The sequence below is a fragment of the Schistocerca cancellata genome, chromosome 9 (assembly GCF_023864275.1).
Source record: "Schistocerca cancellata isolate TAMUIC-IGC-003103 chromosome 9, iqSchCanc2.1, whole genome shotgun sequence".
Taxonomy (NCBI): domain Eukaryota; kingdom Metazoa; phylum Arthropoda; class Insecta; order Orthoptera; family Acrididae; genus Schistocerca; species Schistocerca cancellata.
Genome location: NC_064634.1, coordinates 220,969,429 through 220,991,497, shown reverse-complemented (window position 1 = coordinate 220,991,497; position 22,069 = coordinate 220,969,429). Strand labels below are relative to the sequence as shown.

The following is a 22,069-nucleotide window of genomic DNA, read 5'->3' as shown; positions in this document are numbered from 1 at the left end:
TGATATTAATATCAAAAAGAAACTAAGCAAATGTGACCTTATTTCTCATTAGTATAATTATGTAGGTATGAAAAACTTTATCAATGGTCACTGTCCCTACACAGTTGGCTTAAACAAGACAATTTACGGTTATTGTGGTCATTGCATTTACTCCACTTCTTGTTAATTTGCAAGCAATAGTATGGCAACAATGTATAAGGGTGTGCCTTAACCTAGTTGTACAAAAATCATGAACATATATCATCTTCACAAAACATTAAATATGAACACACGAATATATAATACACAAAACAAAGTCAAACATATTAATTTGCACCAGAACTGTATAATACAACAAGGATTCATGTAAAAAGAATCTAAATGAACAGACTCATCGTTACTTCAACCGCCAAGATTCAACAGTGAATGATTAAGCAAATTTAAGATCAATCAAAATTCAACGCAAGCCCTTTATGATTGTTCTGAACTTTGGTTCACAATTGTTTTTTCAACACAAAAAAAAAAGATTGTCTCTGTTGAGAGAATTCTTCAGGGGAGTGACACTGACTGTTCTTTGGGTTTTGCACAGGAGAAGCAATGGCACTAGTTCATTTTTGGAAAGTGAGTGGCAATGATTTGTTTATGGGACGCTGCATTTTACTGATGTGGGAGTCGCTCTGTCTAGCAGTGAGCTACTGCCTTTAGAGGCGTTGGCGAGGTTCTGGAGCGTCATCCGTGTTGTCTACGCCCGCTGTAATGCACATAAGTCGCATGCAACTCCGCTGTAGACGTTCGGCGGTGTGTCGCGCTCGTCGGCGCGGCGTACTGTTTTTGTCGGTCGTGGCGTCAGTGGCGTTTATCGCCTAACTTGTGCGCTCTGGCTTAGCTGGGACACACGGCAGGGGTCATAGGCGGAAAGGTACGGTTATCGTTTCTCTGTTGGCGCACTCGTACATCTTGCATCCTCGTCTTACGATAACGATAAAGTACTCGTCGTCTTCTTGACTGACTCTATAGCGGCACCTCGACTTCTTTATTCCCTATCTCCAACTCTTCTGGAAGCCTCCGCTCCTGCAGAGACCTCCTCTTCTTAAGTCCCGTCTTCACGGTACCGCTATAATTACGGAGTCAGCCTGATCCGATAATAGTCGGGGACGAGAGGTGGATGTATGCAACTGTTCCCACCAAGTGTAGCCGTGTAACTTTCACTGAAGTAGGCCCCACCTCGAGTGATCCGCGCGTGTTCTAACCAGATTACAAGTTGTTGACCGCTTGTTAGCCGATATCGGACGCCGCTGCCTCAGCCGAACAATAGGAACCTGTCGGTCTCGGTGACACACAGCTGCTGACTGCGGTGTGACACTGTCCTTACTCTGTTTGCCGTTCAGCTTTCCATTAGGTCAAAGGCCGTGCTTACTCACAGCTGTCTCGCCACTAGTGCTTCTCTGCATACCGTGCTCCCTTTGGTAGTCACACCTCATCTGCAATCGGTACATACAACATAGATTTATTTTTCCTTGTCTTAACTTAAATGGCACCTTTTTGACTTCACAATGTGGGTGAACTAAGTCTAATGGAGTGGCATAAAGCTATACTTAAGTGATTCTTCTAACTTAACAGACATCATAATTAATCAATTTACAGATGTAATTGAATGAACAAGTTTTTTTTTTACAAAATTGTAAATAAAAAAACCTTTTTTTTGGCAGGTGTCTCATGTCTGTAGTATGTTGTCAGAATGTTGTTTGTATGTTGTCCAGCATCTGAACAGTTAAAAATATATTTCATATATACATATATTTAAAAAAACATTTAAAGTTATTATTATTATGCAGGAAGAGGAATGACGATATGTAGGATCTTCGTGCACATGAAGATATGTCGCCAATGTCCTCCTGTGAACACAAAAAAAAAAAAAAAAAAAAAAATCAAGCACAGTCACCAGCTCTCGCTTGTGCGTGATTCCTTGATTAGTATTTTAGTTATTCTGATTTCTTGCCGGTCGTGATTGTTACCCATTTCTCCTTGCTCTTACTTCAAAACCCTTTTTTTGTGGTTTAGTTCTCCTTCCAAATTTCCTCTTCAACTGGAAGCCAATGTGGTTTCACATAACTTTGTTTGTGTAATTGTGCCTGGTTGGACCTGATGAACATAAAGAGTGATTAACCGTACAATATTTACTTTATTTCTTCCTATGCAACACCGCGTCATGTCATGGGTCCCTTGAGATTTTTTCATAAGACTATTCTATCTTCCTTAGCATCCTGTACCCTTCTTTAGGGTTGATATCCGCTCTCGCAACCGCGCACAGTCTTATCCCATCAACCACAAATAAAACACCACTCTCGCAACTGCGCAGAGCCCTCTCAACACATACTTCCCCAGTTCACGTCACCCTGACGATGAACTTCTTCACATAATTTTGCAGGTCACCCCGACTCTGCTGGTAAGTACCAAATGCATTAAAAAAACTCTCTATAGCTTCACGAAAAATCTGTTCGGTAACTCCTAGAACCAACGCTCGTTGCGTTTTCCTCGTCTGTTTCAACGAGCTCGCTGGTCAAGATGTCCGCCACGGATTCAGCTACCTAGTCATTTTTCTGCTTTACTGTAACCGATAATTTCTCCATTGTTTACCTAACATTCTGCACATTTATTGACCACTATAACGTCGCTTGAACCACGAATTACTGACTTCTTATGGACAGAACTGTAGGCCATGTTTGCCCAAATGTACCCCTTAGTTACTAAACAACAACATACACACAAAAACATACCATAACAAATATATTTCTAACATATAACTAACATTAACATTATTTACAAAAACAGAACAACATGGCCTCATACATCCCACATAGGGCTTCACATGTGTGATATGGTGCACTCCCAAAGACTTTCCGGTTTTTAGGCTCACTAGTTCAACGGCATTGGGATGGGGAATTCGCCGCACCCGCACAGGGCCATGATACAGAGCGAAGAACTTTTTGCACACTTCCTTCTGTTTATTAGACAAGCAGTGAGATTTCACCAACACTTTGTCATTGATTGAAAATGTCCTCACTACTGCCGACTTGCCCGAGCTCACCTTACGCGAATGTGCAGCCACCCTAATGTTTTGCAACGCCTGGCGTACAATCTCCCCGTGTCTTAATCTTGGGCGTGGGGGAAAATCTACAAGCTCCTGAAATCTGTCCGGCGGATAGGTGTTCTTAAGCTCTGTCACAGGGGGAAGAAGTGTGGTGCTATGGGGCATTTCATTGATAACCTCCTCAAAGTCTTTAAGAAAGACGTCCCATGTTTCATGTCGTCTCGAACAGTACATGCGGCACATCGCTCCCAAATCCTTCATCTACATCTACATCTACATCTATACTCCGCGAGCCACCTTACGGTGTGTGGCGGAGGGTACTTATTGTACCACTATCTGATCCCCCCTTCCCTGTTCCATTCACGAATTGTGCGTGGGAAGAACGACTGCTTGTAAGTCTCCGTATTTGCTCTAATTTCTCGGATCTTTTCGTTGTGATCATTACGCGAGATATATGTGGGCGGTAGTAATATGTTGCCCATCTCTTCCCGGAATGTGCTCTCTCGTAATTTCGATAATAAACCTCTCCGTATTGCGTAACGCCTTTCTTGTAGTGTCCGCCACTGGAGCTTGTTCAGCATCTCTTCTATTAATCCAACCTGGTAAGGGTCCCATACTGATGAGTAATACTCAAGAATCGGACGAACAAGCGTTTTGTAAGCTACTTCTTTCGTCGATGAGTCACATTTTCTTAGAATTCTTCCTATGAATCTCAACCTGGCGCCTGCTTTTCCCACTATTTGTTTTATGTGATCATTCCACTTCAGATCGCTCCGGATAGTAACTCCTAAGTATTTTACGGTCGTTACCGCTTCCAATGATTTACCACCTATGGCATAATCGTTCGTTCAGTGGGGTTACAACTTGGTTTGTACCTAGAGATGTAAATAGGCTTGATATTGTATACCCGAACGGTTGCCTGCCACTGTTCTGACCTGTGCTGAGGACCGTTGTCAGATATAATACGGTCGACGTGCTCAACTTGGTTTAAATAATCTCGGCGCAAAGCTTGACTGACATTGAGACCCGTAGCCCTTTTCAAAGGTGTCAGCGTTACATACTTCGACGTCAGCTCAATTACTACCAGTATGTAGCAATAGCCCCTCCTTGTTCTGTTTAGGGGGCCCATTAAATCCGACGCCGCAGTCTCTCGTAGCTTTGTAGGGCAATTGGAAACATTGGTGCCTGCATGGTGACCGTGCTAGTTTTCCCTTTCTGCCAAACCTTACAGTAACGCAACACCGCCCTTATTCTCCTCTCCATGTTACAGAAGTGGCATACGCTCCGCAACTTCAAGAAACACTTCCGAGCGCGGAAGTGGGAATAGCTAAAATGCGTGTACCAGATGACCTTGTTGATCAGCTCTTCCGGCACACATACTAGGGAGCTGTCGACGTTCCTCCGATAGAAAAGCACACTCTTGCGCATCAAGTAGTGGTGCCTAATCTTTACTTGTGTCTTATCTCGGTATTTTTGTTTGATTGTCAACAGGTGCGGATCCTTATCCTGTTCTTTCTGAATATCTTTCATCGAAACAGCCACGTAGTTCTCAAACGCCACCTTTAGTAGAGAGAAAACGGTTCGTCATCTCTCTCCCGTAGCTGGGTGTCATTTCCACCAATTGGCGATCGTGACAACATGTCAGCGATGACGTTTGACGGCTCCGGTACATAAATGGTTGTAAAGTTAAATTCTTGTAACAACAAAATCCACCGGGCCAGTCGAACATGCGTGAGCTTTGCTGTTTGGAAGAATTCGAGCGCTCGATGGTCCGTATACACGCGGGTTCTACGGCCAAACAAGAAGTACCGAAATTTTTGGAATCCCCAAACTAACGCCAAAGCTTCCAGTTCCGTTACGGAATAGTTCTACTGTGATGAACAATCTGGACTGTCTTTATGGACTGTGAGAAAATTTTAGCTTTTGACCAAAATTGTATCAATAAGTGTGTGCATTGGATATCTTTGTTAGTGTAATTATGAAAAATTTTATCAAATTGTTATTGGCCACTGGCCAAAACAATTTGTAAAATTTTTTGTGGGGAGCATGGGGGCTATGTAAGTAGGCAGTTTATGTTTTCTTATTGGCAACGTTACGTAGCGCTCTATATGAAGGTCACTGGCTGTGCTGTGTGCAGTCTGTGGCTAGTTTGCATTGTTGTCTGCCATTGTAGTGTTGGGCAGCGGCAGCTGGATGTGAACAGCGCGTAACGTTGCGCAGTTGGAGGTGAGCCGCCAGCAGTGGTGGATGTGGGGAGAGAGATGGCGGAGTTTTGTAATTTGTCATGAACTGCTCTATATATTATGACTATTAAGGTAAATACATTGTTTGTTCTCTATTAATATCTTTCATTTGCTAACTATCCCTATCAGTAGTTAGTGCCTTCCGTAGTTTGAATCTTTTATTTAGCTGGCAGTAGTGGCGCTCGCTGTATTGCAGTAGTTCGAGTAATGAAGATTTTTGTGAGGTAAGTGATTTCTGAAAGGTATAGTTTAATGTTACTCAGGGCCATTCTTTTGCAGGGATCTTTTATAGTCAGATAGCGTTGCGCTAAAAATATTGTGTGTCAGTTTAAGCACAGTCGTGTATAAATTTTTCTAAGGGGACTTTTCAACCTAACTAACCTAAGGACATCACACACACCCATGCCCGAGGCAGGATTCGAACCTGCGACCGTAGCGGTCACGCGGTTCCAGACTGAAGCGCCTAGAACCGCTCGGCCATACGGCCGGTGGCCATTCAGAAGTCCTGTTCAAGATTGGGATGGGCGAGAATAGGAGTCTCAAGGAGTGCCTGCTTCAGACTCCTAAATTCCCCATCGGCTACCTCGTCCCCGACAAAAGGCGTGTTCTTCCCTGTCAGTGCACAGAGCCGGGGTGTGGCTAACTTCTCTATGTGTATGAATCGCTTTAAAAAGCTAATTACTCCGAGGAACCTACGTAAACTCTTCCGAGAGTTTGGAGCAGCCAATTGGGCTATTGCTTCCAATTTCTCAGGATTTGGGGTGATCCCTTCTGACGAAATAACGTGCCCTAGGAAGTCCACTTCCTTGGTTCCGACACACGATTTCTCGATGTCTGCCGTGACGCCGTGCTCGCGCAGTTTGTCCAGCAACATCCCTAACACCTCGTTGTGCCGTTCCCACGAATTTTTCCCTATCAAAATGTCATCTACATAGCACGTGAGGCGCTCCTTCAACGTGTCATTCAGTATCTTTCCCAGACCGCGAATGAATGCAGCTGAAGATACATTTAGCCCGAAAGGTAAACGTCTGAACTGGTAACATCGGCCGAATGCTAGAAAGGCTGTATATTTGCGACACTCTGGTGCCAACACTATTTGCCAAAAACTACTTCGCAAGTCGACCGAAGAAAAGATCGATACGCCGTCAAACTTCTGCAACAGCTCCTCTAGCGTCTCTGGTCTATCCATTTCTGGAATGATTATGGTATTAATTTAACGGAAGTCTAGGATCAGGCGGATTTTTCCATTCTTTTTCTCTACTACACGCAAGGGGCTGTTGTACGTGGACGTAGCCTCTTCTATTACTCCGTCTCTTAGCATTTCCTGAAGTTCGAGCACCACCTGTTTCCGATATACCAGCGGAATGGGATAGGTAGGTACACGGAAGGGAACATGCGTCCTTACTCTAAACCTATATTGAAACCCTTTTATGGCTCCCGGTTTCGGAAGAAATACCTCCGCATTTCTTCTGAGCACTCTCTCTAATTCTATTCTCTCTGCACCGGTTATGTCTTCCAGTACCGCCACTTTTCCTTGTATTGCCTCATGGATTTCTGTCAGTCACCTTCCTCCCTGTCTTCTAAGAGCGATTCCCTAATATCCTCATAAATGAGCATGTAGCTGTGGTGGTTTCCGAAACGTGGTTCGAGTTTTTGTGCCACCGTCCCTGCAACTTTGGCTAGTCATGGCTGTTCGTGCACGTCTTCTATCTGTGCACGCCCAGGATTTGGCCCCATAATATCTGTTGTCTGCGGATTGTTTTCTCGTCTTTTGTGAGATGTAAAGTTCGGTTGTGGGTGTCCTTGCGACCACGGCTGGTTGTTGCCCCACTTTTCTTTCCTCCATTTATTACCGATATTCGTTTTTTCTTCCTGTAGACCGTTATGCGTTTGCCAGCTGTTACTACTATGCCATTGGTTCACCCGTTTTTGATCTGCTCGTGCGTTGAAATTTTGTGACACGACTTTCGTTTCTCTATCTCTTTTACGGTTACGCGCCAGCTCCTCGTTCAGCACGAATTCGACTTCTTTCAGTATATTTCTGAAGCCCTCCACATCGTCTCCGCATTTACCTATCAGATTTTGTTGGTAACGTGTCGGCAGCTTCATGTAGCAAATACAGATAATCTCGTTATTCGTATACGGGTTGTCTAGGAATTCATTTTTCTTGACCATGTGGTCAAGGAATTTCACTGCGCTTTTGAAGCCTGCAGTTTCCATGTCTTTAACCGTCATCTTTTTGTGTTTATTCTAGTCTGAGTACTCTGTGACCAGTATCGATGGAGAAATATTGACCGAAATTCTTCGAACGATTCGCAAGACTTCCCACATTTAAGCATCGTTTCTGCCAGCAACCCTTCTAAATGTGCACATACAAGGTCGATCTGTTTCCGCGCTGGCCAATGCGGTGGCAATGCTTCTGTGAATTGGGAGATAAAAGTCCGAGGGTGCATAACATTATTGTCCTCTCGTTAGTGTTGGAATCTTCGTAGGCTTAAGTGCTTTTCATGGTCGAACTGCTCCTCGTATTGTAAGTAGGCTGTTTATGTTTTTTATTGGCAACGTTACATAACACTCTGTATGAAAATCACTGGCTGTGCTGTGTGCAGTATGTGGCTAGTTTGCATTGTTGTCTCCCATTGTTGTCATGAACTGCTATAGCTGGATGCGAACAGCGCGTAGCGCTGGGCAGTTGGAGGTGAGCCGCCAGCAGTGGTGGACGTGGGGAGAGAGATGGCGGAGTTTTGATAATCTGTAAGACTGAATGTCAATTATGAATATTAAGGTAAATACATTGTTTGTTCTCTATTAATATCTTTCATTTGCTAACTATCCCTATCAGTAGTTAGTACCTTCAGTAGTTTGAATCTTTTATTTAGCTGGCAGTAGTGGCGCTCGCTGTTTTGCAGTAGCTTGAGTAGCGAAGATTTTTGTGAGGTAAGTGATTTGTAAAAGGTATAGGTTAAAGTTAGTCAGGGCCATTGTTTTGTAGGGGTTATTGAAAGTCAGATTGCGTTGCGCTAAATAATATTGTGTGTCAGGTTAAGCACAGGCTTGTATAATTGTTCTAAGTGGACGTTTCACATGTATAAATTGTTCTAAGGGGACGTTTCATATGTCGACCCTTAGCCTAGGATACCTCACTGGAATCTTCTGATTTTTTCTTGTAGTTTGTGTATTTAGTGTAGCTTTAGCGCGTAATTGTAGAGAGAATCTCCTTGGTAGTTGCAGTCTTTCATTGTTGTACAGTAAAACAGTTGTGGCATGCATATAGATTTGCACCAAGTATTTCGCAGCTACGCTTGCAATTAACTAGATATTATTTTCAGTGCTATGTTAATGTGTTCTCTTATTTTTGCTATTCAAATTGTGCTTTTCTGTGTTATCGTGTGAAATATTGTGACAATAATGGCGTGTGAAAAACGTAACACTAGGCTCCAAACTAAATTGAGAAATAATAGTGACGACGAGCGTAGCTTATCAGCGCCGCCGAGTAATGAATTTACTAATGTTCAAAGTAGTAATTTAGTAACTGTGCATAAGGAAATGGAGCGGGCGTCAGACAATGGCGTAGGCAGTGAAACAGGTAGTGAACAGGGAAGCATTATCGATCGATCGGTCGGCAACAGCTCGCCTCAGGAATCCGAAATGATAGGACACAATTTTGCAAATACTGTAGATTCAGGTTTTGCGTCCTCACCGTTTTCTCAAGTAAGTCAAGACACATTTTCAGCTTGTCAAAATGTGAATGTTGCCGGTGCAAATTCACTGCCGAAAAGCACTGAGGAAAATGTTTCAGACACCAATGCATTGTTATTACAATTAATGCAACAAATGGGAGAAAAGCTTCAGAAGTTAGACACAATGGAACAACACCAGAGACAAACACAGCAACAGTTAGACGCAGTGGAACAAAATCTTAAAAAGTTAGACACGATGGAACAAAATCTTCAAAAGTTAGACTCATTGGAACAAACTCTCGAACAAACACGTGAAGATTTAACTGCTGAGTTACATAACATTGAATCGAAATGTCAAAAGGTCTGTAATGACGTAAAAACACAAATTTGTGAGCATTTTCAGCCTATTTTTTCGCGGCATGAAAATGCATTACAGAATCACGAAGCAGCCATAAAAGAGCTGCAAACCATTGTTCATGAAAATCATGAGACCTTGTGGGCTAAAATTGACTCAGTTGCATCTACCGATTCGGTTACGCAACTGGCAAAAACTCAGGAAAACTTAAAGAACACAGTAGATTCGATTTCAACACAAATGGACACTCTGAAACTTGGTTCAGAAAAACACACTGAGGAAATGTGTTCACTATCGGAGAAAGTAGCTGAACTTTCGGATCAGGTCACTAACTTATCTACAAAGGTAGATGATGATCTGAATGACACAAGACCCGTAGCCTTCACTGACACAGAAGAGTATGAACAAATTAGAAAATTCAGACAAAATCAAAATCAAATTAATACACAGTACAAAAGAGAAATCCGGGAAGTACAAGATCAGTTGACACAGGTGATACAAGAATTACATATTTCAGAGGACACTCGCGCTCCAACACGGGAAGAGGAACTTAGAAATACGGAAAAGCCACAAAATAATAACACAGGGCATTTCGGTAATTATGAAAGAAATTGGCAAGGTACACCGAATTTTGAGATGGAACCGCCGAAACGACGTGACAATGACCGACATGCTACTCGCCGACACGATGATTTTGACTATAAGCTGTTCATTACTACACGTAAATTCAAAACATTTAAGAATTCTGGCAACGACATTCATCCACAAGCATGGCTCCATCAATTCTCTCATTGTTTTCCTCCCAACTGGTCATTGGAGCACAGATTAGAATTTATGTGTGGCTACTTAGAGAATGAACCAGCTGTAAGAATGCGATCGGTCATTCACGATTGCCACAGTGAAGGAGAATTTTACCATGCCTTCCTCTCAGCATATTGGTCACAAGCTACACAAGATCGCGTAAAACATAGCATCATGATGATGAAACACTTTGAACAATCTGAATTTTCCAGTCTTGTCAAATATTTTGAAGACATGTTGCACAAGAATCAGTACCTATCAAACCCATACAGCCCCTCAGAACTCATCCGCATTTGCTTAATCAAACTGCCTGAACATTTACGATATATTATTTTGGCAGGACGTTGCAAAGACGACATTGAAGCTTTTCAGGGATTGTTACAAGAACTGGAAATTGACACAGACAGTCGCGGGATGCGAAAACAGGAAAACAATCACTACAGGTCACATCCGTCACAATTCCGTGACGACAGAAACAATAAATGGCCACGACAAACCTATTCTTACAACGTAAATCGTGACCAAAACAGACACCACCCATATGACAACCACTGGCAGAGTAATAGTTACAGGGAAAGATCACCTTTCCGCGGTAATGACTATCACAGAGACAATCAGAGAAACAGACAATATGGGAACCAATATAACTATTATCAAGGGAGACAGAATAACTTTAGACGCAACGGTCCAGCACGCAGTTACGACTCAGGCAGAAATTCTCCACCACATGACCGACAAGAAAGAAACTATCGAACCTACCGACATGACGACAGACGATATGATCGTAACGACAGACCTGAATTGCATCAGAACTGGCGAGTTTTAAACAGAGCTGGGCCCTCTGGGCAAGGCGAATTTGTGGAAGTTAGGCCTCCAAATCCCAATAACGACGCGCGCCAACAAAGAGACAATAGGCGATGACTCACACCACTGGCAGCCACAAGACGTACTTATGAAACTGACGACGGAGCTGCCGTAGCTAGTAATTACGTAAAAATGGAAGACATTAGGGACATCTTACTCCAGGAACACGACGTAAAACATAATAACATTGCATATCCTGTGATTCACATTACTGTAAATGACGTAAAATTTACGGCAGTACTTGACTCTGGCAGTCCCATTTCAGTAATTAGTGAAACAGCTTTTAGCAAATGCAACAAATCGAACGATTGCCCCACACTTCCGTTACGTAAGATTAAATTACAAGGTGCAATCTTTGGAAAAAGTGTAGATGTACGCCAACAAACCAATTTAGAATTCTTTTGCCAAAGCCACAGCTTCTCTATGAACTTTCTTATTGTTCCATTATTGTCGACGGAAATTATACTGGGAGTAGACTTTTTGAATGAATACAAAGCAATCTTAAACTTTAACGATGCTGAAATAAGTTTAGAGAAAGAAGGTAAGTCAATAGCTTTGAAATTTGAAGACTGGCTCTCAAACCATGATGAGGAAATTAATCGGCTTTACCTTCTGTTAGATAACAGTTCGGAATTTTCTACGGAACTAGACACAAACAATCACTCTGCAAGTACTGACAGGGATGACATCAATGGCATATTTGAAATTAATGAGTTAATTCAGAATAAAATTCAAACAATTGAGAATTGTAATGACACTGATAGGCAGGACCTTTTTGAGATTTTACAAGCACATTCCACAGTTTTTACTCACAAAACAGGAACAATCAAGGGATTTCAATACCAATTTCGTGTTCGTGAGCATACTAAATTTTGTGTTAGACCATATGTAATTCCAGCACATTATAGGGACCGTGTTAGAACAGAAATACAATCTATGCTTGACGAGGGCATTATTGAGCCTGCAGTAAGCTCATACAACAATCCGTTACATGTTGTTGAGAAGAAAAATGGATCGATCAGGCTTGTCTTAGATTCGAGACAAATCAATACTATCATCATTCCTGAAACAGATAGGCCACAGACGATGGAAGAACTTCTTCAAAATTTTAATGGTGTAAAAGTGTTGTCTTCCATTGATCTCAGATCCAGCTTTTATCAGATCGAACTTCATCCAGAATGCAGAAAATACACAGCTTTCCTTTGTTTCGGCGTTTGTTATCAGTTTCGGAAACTTCCTTTTGGTTTGAACATTTCTTCGGCAGCATTCATTCGTGGGTTAAATTCCATATTACCTGAGTTCTTAAAACGTCACATCACCTTATATGTGGACGATATTCTAATAGCAGAAGCTTCATGGGAACAACATAACCGCATCCTCAACAGTTTGTTACGTATTTTTGCAGAATCTGGAATTACAGTTGACTTGGAAAAGTCTGAATTCGGTAGGTCAAAGGTGAAGTTTTTGGGACATATTATTTCTTCTGAAGGCATTCAGCCGGATCCTGAAAAGTTAGAAGCAATCAGAGCCATTCCAGTTCCATCCACAAAAAAACAAGTCCGTAGTTTTCTAGGTCTCGTAAATTTTTATCGTCGTTTTCTGAATATGCATATTCTAGTTACACCAAAACTTTGTTCTCTCACTGGAAAAAGTACTATTTGGAACTGGGACGAACAAGCACAGTTGGAATTCAATTCTTTGAAAGAAGCGTTACTTCACGCGCCAATACTAGCTCATCCAGATCTGTCACAAGATTTCTGCCTTAGCACGGATTCTTCTAAAGTCGGTCTTGATGCCCACTTATTTCAAGAAGCTATAGAAAATGACACTACTGTTCAGAAAACCATTGCTTTTGCTAGCCGAGTGCTAACAAAATCTGAAAAAAATTATTCCGTTACTGAATTAGAAGCTTTAGCTATCGTTTGGGCATTTAACAAATTCCGTTTCTTTCTTTCTGGTAAGCACGTAAAAGTATACAGTGATCATCGTGCATTACAGTTTCTTATGTCTTCAAAATTAAATCATGATAGGTTAAAACGTTGGGCATTGTTTCTGCAAGAATTCCGCTTCACAATAGTCTACATTCCCGGCAAGGAGAACATTGTTGCGAACTCGCTGTCACGCGCACCGGCTGGGCTTGAGAAAAGTAACACAGAAGGCAACCTTGAGAAAAATTTCAGTATTCTTTACATTCAGAAAGTCGCCTTTGAAAACTTCATCACCACATCTTTAAAGGACATTGCTCATGAACAAGATAAAGATCCGATTTGGAAAGATATCAAAAGTAAATGGCATGAAAAGACACACACTCAGATTCGGCATTATTACCTGGTTAGAAACAACATACTTTTCAAACGCTGCACTGTTGATGACAAGCTATGGGTACTTTGCATTCCAGACGATTTTGTTAATAAGCTCATTTGGTACATTCATTTCAGCTACGCACATTTTGGTCCACGAAAATGTTATCATATTCTTCGAACGACTTGTTATTTTAACAATATGGAAAAGCGAATTCGAAGAGTCTTGTCTATTTGTAAACTTTGTCAAAAGGCGAAACCATCTACTATCTCACATCGTGCTCCGTTGTTTCCTATTATTCCTTCCAAATTAAAAGAATTTGCTGCTGTTGATCTCTTGGGACCCCTTGTCACAACATCGAATGGATTTTCGTACGTTCTAGTCGCTGTTGAACTTACTTCAAAATTTGTTTCTTTCACTCCGTTACGTAAAGCCACTGGACGGTCTGTATCCAACGCCTTTGTTAAAAATTTCTTACGTGAAGTGGGACACGTTAGTAAAGTCATTTCAGATAACGGACCGCAATTCAGATCTGCTGTTTGGTCACGCATGCTTCGGAATCATAAAATCAAACCTGTTTTTATTTCATTGTATTCACCACACTGTAACCCGTCTGAACGGATTATGAAAGAAATCAATAAGCTTTGCAGACTTTATTGTCACAGAAAGCATCAGCATTGGGACAGATATTTACACTTATTTCAAAATGTGCTGAATGAAATGCCTCATGATTCCACTGCTTTACCACCTACTCTTGTACTGAAGAATGTAGAACCTCCGAACAGAATCAGAGAGCTTGTACCTTTCCCGAATACACGTAAACTTCGACACAAAGACATAATTGATTTGGCTCTTAAAAATATAAAATCTGCAGCAGACAAAAGTAGAAAACTACACGGTAAAGCAAATGCAAAGAAATTATGTATTGGTCAGAAAGTTCTCATTAAAGCTCATTCATTGTCACATAAGAAGAAACACTTGAGTCACAAATTCTTTCTAGTTTACAATGGACCTTACAGAATCCGACGTATACCACATGATAATTGCGTTGAAGTTGAAACTCTGCGTACTAGGAAGAGTAAAGGTTTACACCACATTTCTCATGTAAAACCATTTATTGACAGATAATCTGTTTTTAACTTAGTCTTTGCAATTTTCACTTCACGCTACTTGTACAATTTGTCAGACTTAAGAAACTGTTAACATGCAACATTTTGGTTTGCATACGAGTGGATTCTGGATTTGAGGTGCTTTCTGTGAAATGCCAGATGACACAGTGGTTGGTTTGTGTGACAGCTACACGATTATATCACGACGTTACTAATGAGTGACAATTTACAATGTTGCTTTTGCGGTGTATCTGTTTGATATCTGCACAGTTTTTCTGAATTCTTCTGTAAAGTAAAACATGTTTTAGTGGTGACTTTTGTGCTATAGCTACAATGAGATAGCCTTTTCTGTAGCACAACAATACGTTACAGCACAGTACTTTCCTCATCACGGCAATAAGCGTAATAACTAAGTTATCTATACGCAAAGCATTTCACTTTTGTGTATCATGAGGTAAGTACATTGACTTCTGCAGAACTTAGCTTTCGGAGGACAATAACTACGACACTTCCCAGAGATTATCTTACAGCAAGACGCATATTTAGCGCTACTGGACACGTATTTGAGTGATTAATTTTGTACTTAAAACATTTATTTTTAAAGATTTTTGAATTACACAGAAAGTTTTTCGTGATACATTTCATTCCATTGCTGTAATCTGTAACACCTGAGGGTATAATTACAATAAACCTCAGGGGGGTACACGCTTACTTTGTGTACCATGTGTTTGGCAAGCACAAGGAGCCCTAGCTAATATGGTATTTGCTTATACAATTTAACACATCGGTACCATATTTCTCTAACACATAAATTACACAGCTATCTGATCATTTAACAGAGAAACAAACATTTTTTTTCTACGTCAGTGACACATGTTTACGCAATTACAGAGTTGGATTACTTCACACTTAAGAAATTGTACTTTGTCTGTACTTTGTGCACTGTTCATATTTTTTTGGAACCATTGTGATACTATGAGAGCTTTGAATGATGTATTTGGTATGAGATCATGATTTTTAAAGTACGTTTGAGGTAGATGACACTACTGAAATGAGCAGAGAATTTTCTTTAGGTTTTGAAATCATTGGAGGCAGCTACGACGTTTTTGACATTTGACTGAGGTGTTATGATGTTATTTTTACGACGACGATGTGTATTATGCTGTTGAGGTATGTTTATGTCAATAAAATTCTTGACCTGTGAAATGTTTTTATATGAGACTGTCACTGTAGCGGAAACTGCTGTCGTAAATATTTCCGTAAGAAAGTTAAGTGACCACCTGCACATAATGCGACGTGGGCACCCAGGTGTGTCAGACACCTGGAGAACAAGCCTTTTCAGACGCTCAGGTAAGCCATTAGGGTGTGCCAGAGGCACAGGTGGAAGAGAAGGACAAAGAGAGGCCTATACCTCTGTTAATGACATTCCTTTGTAGAGGGCATCGCTAATGCGACACCCTCGTTACTTAAAAACATATGATTACTCGCACTTTGTGCTAATTATTGAAATGCTTATGAATTGACAAGAAATATTTTTACATCTGCACACCTGATTATGACAAGAGTCTTTGTACGAGAGTTGAGAGCAATTAACTTATGAAATGAAATGTCACATGACTACTGAATGACATTTTTATGCTTTGGTTTGCGTAATTGCTTATTTCATTTGATATCTGGTTTCCAGCTGTGTTACAGCATTGCTTTGATAAAATAAAATGCATTTGCTAATGTGAACTCTTTCTGTCAACAGATCTATTAAATAATTATTTTATGATCCACATTATTTAAAAAAGGAGCACTTGGAAAGGAAAGAACAATAAGAAGGAACTAGCAACAGTAAAACAAAATTTTCTTTTCAAGTACATGGTAATATTTTTTTACAATAAGTTGTTATGGTGCACCACTTTAATTACATAGACATTAAGATGACCACTTTAATTACATAGACATTAAGATGTGAATATGCATTTCCCTTGTCTGCATTGTTGTTTTTACTGTAATATTTTTTCTGCTTGAGCTATGTCATGTTTAGGTATAAGTTGCTGCTGTTTGCCAGGCATAGTGTTACTGAATTGGACTTTGTGTTACTCTTCTAAGCTAGTTTTTCTTGTTTCCTGCACAGTGCCTTATATTAGTTGTAATATTGCACTTGCTTTGCTAATTTATGCTGCTAGCTTTGCCAATTTGCATTTTTTGTCATTCCTGTTTGTGTTGATTTGTTGTGATGCTGCATTGCCTCGTCCCTTGGTATATATATCTGAGCTCAGTAGATTTAAGTTAGCTTAAGAGGGGGTAGACTATATAAGAAACTGACTATGGAGAATAGGTAAAGAATGCATTGCGAAGAAAGATTTGGGCCCCAATGATTATTGTACAATCAGAAATAATTATTTTGAAAGAAATATGAATAGAATACACGAACGAGGTATAGGTAGGATTTTCTTGGAAATAAATGATGAGGTAAGCAATGTGTGAACATATAAATACAGAAAGCATGCTTGGATAGGATTTTTTTGGTGGAAACAAATGTTGAAATAAGACGAAAGATCTATCGAATGAAGTTGTGGGGTGGACTGCAGTACCAAATGTTACACTGAAAACAAACCCTGTCCTTTCCTTTTGTGTTATCCCACTATGTGTTTGGGTACCCGTGTGTATTTGTGTTTTTCCTGTCTTTATGTGTTTAGCTGATGAGAGCTATGTTGTAGAATTTTTCTAATACTCTGTTATTTTCTTTGTAAAGATGCTTAGACTTTATTTATTCTGTTTTGTTTTAATGCTCATGTGTGAAGTTGACGTTTCAAAAGTGATTCTGATCTTTTATTTTTGTACTCATGTCATCATTCCTGTAACACTGATGTATATGTTTATTTCTATTCTGTTGTAAAGCCTGTACTACAAGTATTATCTGTGTTGTTATGTTTTTAATGATGTATTTTGTATCTTTGTAATTGTATTCTTATGTTATATAATTGTAATTGACACCAGTTACTCAAATTAAGTAACTTGTAAGCATTCATTTCACTGCACACATTTCTGTTGGTCATAGTATATGGACAATATGTGAGAAGTAGGGACTGTTAGTGTTTGCACGTGTGTTAATAATTCAGCAAGGGACTGGATAACAACATTGCTGGTTCTAAGGACAATTCCAAAAACTTTGTGAATGCACAAGTGGTGGTTATGGACTTGCTATATTATCCGCAAGCCTCTTCAATGGTGATTGTGCACCTGCACAGTCACAACAGATGGCTGCTGGCCATCTCTACAAGGACTACAGTGGGTCTGCATCTTTGATGACCCACCAATACCATTATTTCTACAAGGACTACAGTGGGTCTACACCTTTGCTGACTCACCAATACCATTATTTCTGCAAGGACTGCAGTGGGTCTGCACCTCTGGTGGCCCACCAATACCGTAATCTCTACCAGGACTACAGTGGGTCTACACCTTTGCTGACTCACCAATACCACAATCTCTACCAGGACTACAGTGGGTCTACTCTGTGATGACCTACCTACCAATATTCATCAACTTCGACTGACTCTGCTGTGGGTTTGCTCCATTGTGGCGCATTACCTGTCAGCATGTCAAAAGTCAGCACTGTCTTTCTGTTAGAAGGACAACACTACTTCTTCAAGACTGCATGGACATCCACTACTTCCGTGTGCATTGTCTTTTATTGCTCAGACTTTGATAAAAGAAACAGCAGTTTTACTGTGGTGAATGATCAGGACTGTCTTTATTGACTGTGAGAAAATTTTAGCTTTTGACCAACATTGTATAAATAAGTGTGTGCATTTGATATCTTTGTTATTGTAATTATGAAAAATTTTTTCAAATCTGTATTGGCCACTGCCCAAAAAAATTTGTAAAATTTTTTGTGGGGAGCATGGGGGCTATGTAAGTAGGCTGTTTATGTTTTTTATTGGCAACGTTACATAGCACTCTGTATGAAAATCACTGGCTGTGCTGTGTGCAGTATGTGGCTAGTTTGCATTGTTGTCTGCCATTGTTGTCATGAACTGCTATAGCTGGATGCGAACAGCGCGTAGCGCTGGGCAGTTGGAGGTGAGCCGCCAGCAGTGGTGGACGTGGGGAGAGAGATGGCGGAGTTTTGATAATCTGTAAGACTGAATGTCAATTATGAATATTAAGGTAAATACATTGTTTGTCCTCTATTAATATCTTTCATTTGCTAACTATCCCTATCAGTAGTTAGTACCTTCAGTAGTTTGAATCTTTTATTTAGCTGGCAGTAGTGGCGCTCGCTGTTTTGCAGTAGCTTGAGTAGCGAAGATTTTTGTGAGGTAAGTGATTTGTAAAAGGTATAGGTTAAAGTTAGTCAGGGCCATTGTTTTGTAGGGGTTATTGAAAGTCAGATTGCGTTGCGCTAAATAATATTGTGTGTCAGGTTAAGCACAGGCTTGTATAATTGTTCTAAGTGGACGTTTCACATGTAAAATTGTTCAAAGGGGACGTTTCAGTATCTTGGAGCACGTCCATTTCCATGACCCTGCAGTATACTGTAGTATGTCGGCGGTGTACTGTCTCCTCCGTTCGTACTGATTTGTGTTTCAGTACTCCCGGAATCTCCGCTCTGCGAGTTGCAAAGGTAAACAGTTCTCATGGCTGCTTCGTACCGACCTCGGCTCGGCAACCATGAGGGGCACCGTATTTTTCCCCATCACGACCTGTCTAGTTGCTTAAATGGGACTTGGTTCGTAAGTGGGAGTTGGAGGACCTGACTGCTTCTGTCCCGTGCTACTTGCACCGCCACCGTTCAGAAACTGTGTGTCCGACTGCTACGGTCGCAGGTTCGAATCCTGCCTCGGGCATGGATGTGTGTGATGTCCTTAGGTTGGTTAGGTTTAAGTAGTTCTAAGTTCTAGGGGACTGATGACCACAGCTGTTAAGTCCCATAGTGCTCAGAGCCATTCGAACCAAACTGTGTGTCCCCAGTTAGCGGTGTTACATTTCCTGCGTTCTCTTGTGACTGCACCGCGTCCCCAGTTATCTGCGTGCGAAGATTTTCGCGTTCTTGCTGCACGATCTGCGAGACCCATTCGTCGATGGATTTTTCCATTGCGCCATTATCTCTTCAACTACTTCTTCAGCATTAATCTGTCATGACCTTCCCGCAACTTTCGGCAGTTTGTCCAGGCGATGTTTCAGTTTAGTCAGTTCCTTTTTTCCGACGGAGGTCGCCGTCTTAGTTTGCTCGCGAGCCTCTTGGGCAATCCGTTTCGCACCGCGTGCGTCTCGTCTCGCCAGAACTGCGTCCTTTTTAACTTGACCTAACTCTTTCTTAATTTCTTGCGCGAAGGAAAGCATTTTTGTTTCCAAACCTGTACGCATCCTATCTAATTTCTCATCGGTCTTTTACTTTGTGCATCTAAATTTTCCTTGATATCATTCTTGATTTCATCCATCTTCCTTATCAATTGCGCGAGCGACCACTCATCTATCGTCGCAGTTCAAATGGCTCTGAGCACTATGGGACTTAACAGCTGAGGTCATCAGTCCCCTCGTCGCAGTTCCTCCAGGACTTCGCGGTCTCCGCGAGTGCCTAGCGTTCTCTACCCGGTGATCGTTATGGTTAGATTCGTGTCCGATTGGTCTTCTTACGGTGCTAGCCCGACTTGCCCAAAACGCCGGAGGCCCACTGTCGCAACGTCTGGTTGGTATCGGACTATAATTCTCCTGCCGGTTCAAATTAATTTTACTGCCATGGTACTCGAATTCAACTTCAGATTCGGAGTTGTCTCCTTCATCACTAGTATAACAATAACCTCTGCTACCCAAGTTACCAGTGTTGGATCGTACTGCTTGCATTTGCTCATGCTCAAACGATACCTCGTGAACTTATGCGGCTACCAACATTCTATTTTTCTCACTATACCCTTCCATACTTATCTCACGAGCCTGCGTTCGCTCTTCCGCCTTGGCTTGGCTACGCGTCCTCATGTACTATCGATTATTACCCCCAAAATAAAAATTAACTACACAAAATGCAGCACATAAAACACAAATCAAATCACAAAAAGAATTCAAATAAAACTTACTGCAAAAGACAATAAGAATAGAAATTTTTTTTTGACGATTTAGCGAAAACTACACTTACGCATGATATAGGAAGTCCATAACATGCGTGATTTCTGTCACTGTCCCACCAATATTTCAACGTAGTCCTAGGTTACTCTCTTGCGTCAATACATATACAAGAATAAAACTACGTGATATATCAAATATCCTGAAAAACAAAAAAATAAATAAAAAAATCACAACGATTCAGCAACAACACAAGAAATCATTTATCTTACATCGCACAATTGCTGCGTCAAACCTTCTGCCTTATTCAGTTGCGAGAGTTTCCAACACCACAACCAATATCTGAAATTAGAGTCGCCTTTAACAAAAATTTAGAAAATCCGAGTACGTCACAAAAAAGCCTATTTATGAACAATCCTGGCAGCGGTCGCCATGTGTAAGCTTATTTGTCCGTCACTGACATAGAAGAACGCGAACCTTCTCTCCTTCCCGTCTGGGCAAGCTGTGCAGTGACTAGTGTACATGTAAAGCTTACTGGGACAGGGTAAATGAAGTCGATAATTCGATTGTAGGCAGTTTAATTTGATATCCCCCACAACTATCAAAATTTACAAAAAAATGTGAATTTCTTTGTCCACCCATACACTCCTGAGAATGGCACATTAACAATTTGCAATTACGAGCCCCTATTACCGGCAGCTACGTTGATAAATATTCGGCATCTCGCAAGGATATTTACCAGATCAAGAATATTAGGTAAAGTTGTTGGAAGTGGTTGAGCGTTGGTGAAAATCTCGCTTCTGGGCACACAAAGAGTTCTAGCCGCAAAACTCTGTACGGAACACGCGTTGGTGCAGTGCTGCGATACAGACCGTGTATCTCCAGTCGGAGGCGATGGCCAAGACGCCGCCTCCAGTTCCGTACTGCTCGCTGGCTGAGGGCGTAGTCCCACTCTCTCGACGATTCTCCCGTCTCCCTCGCTTACGAAAATGCGGCGGAAGAATTGTTTCGGCCAATCTCGAACGCTCTATCGTCGCCGAAATCCCTCCAACGGCATTTCTGAGATCCACCCAATGATCGAGTAGGTCATAACGCCCCCTGGCAAACGAAATTCCCGTCTTCGCCACGTGTTGCCCAGCACAGGTGGCTCCGGATGCCGGGCTGCCCCCAAAAGCGCCGTATTGTCCCGCGTTTCCGGTGACCGCTACCTGCCGCCCACGGCGGCCCGGCGAGATACGGCCATCTGCAGACTTTACGTTCCACAATTCTCAACTTCCGACGCTTTTCACCAACGCTTTAAGTTAGTGGCTCAATCATGCAGACATGCAGGGAATACTGCCCGAGAATGCCTCTGTTGTTGTTGTAGTCTTCAGTCCTGAGACTGGTTTGATGCAGCTCTCCATGTTACCCTATCCTGTGCAAGCTTCTTCATCTCCCAGTACTTACTGCAACCCACATCCTTCTGAATCTGCTTAGTGTATTCATCTCTTGGTCTCCCTCTACGATTTTTACCCTCCACGCTGCCCTCCAATGCTAAATTTGTGATCCTTGATGCCTCAGAACATGTCCTACTAACCAGTCCCTTCTTTTTG

General features: G+C 41.4%; 1 protein-coding gene across 1 annotated transcript in view; it reads right to left on the bottom strand.

Moving 5' to 3' along the window:
* LOC126100884 (uncharacterized) overlaps positions 1–21,425 on the bottom strand; it is a 563,003-nt gene extending 541,578 nt beyond the window's left edge. The window contains exon 1 of the mRNA XM_049911552.1: positions 21,350–21,425. The gene's annotated coding sequence lies outside the window, so the exon portion shown is untranslated. The remainder of the gene's footprint in view (positions 1–21,349) is intronic.
* Positions 21,426–22,069: the final 644 nt, after the last annotated feature.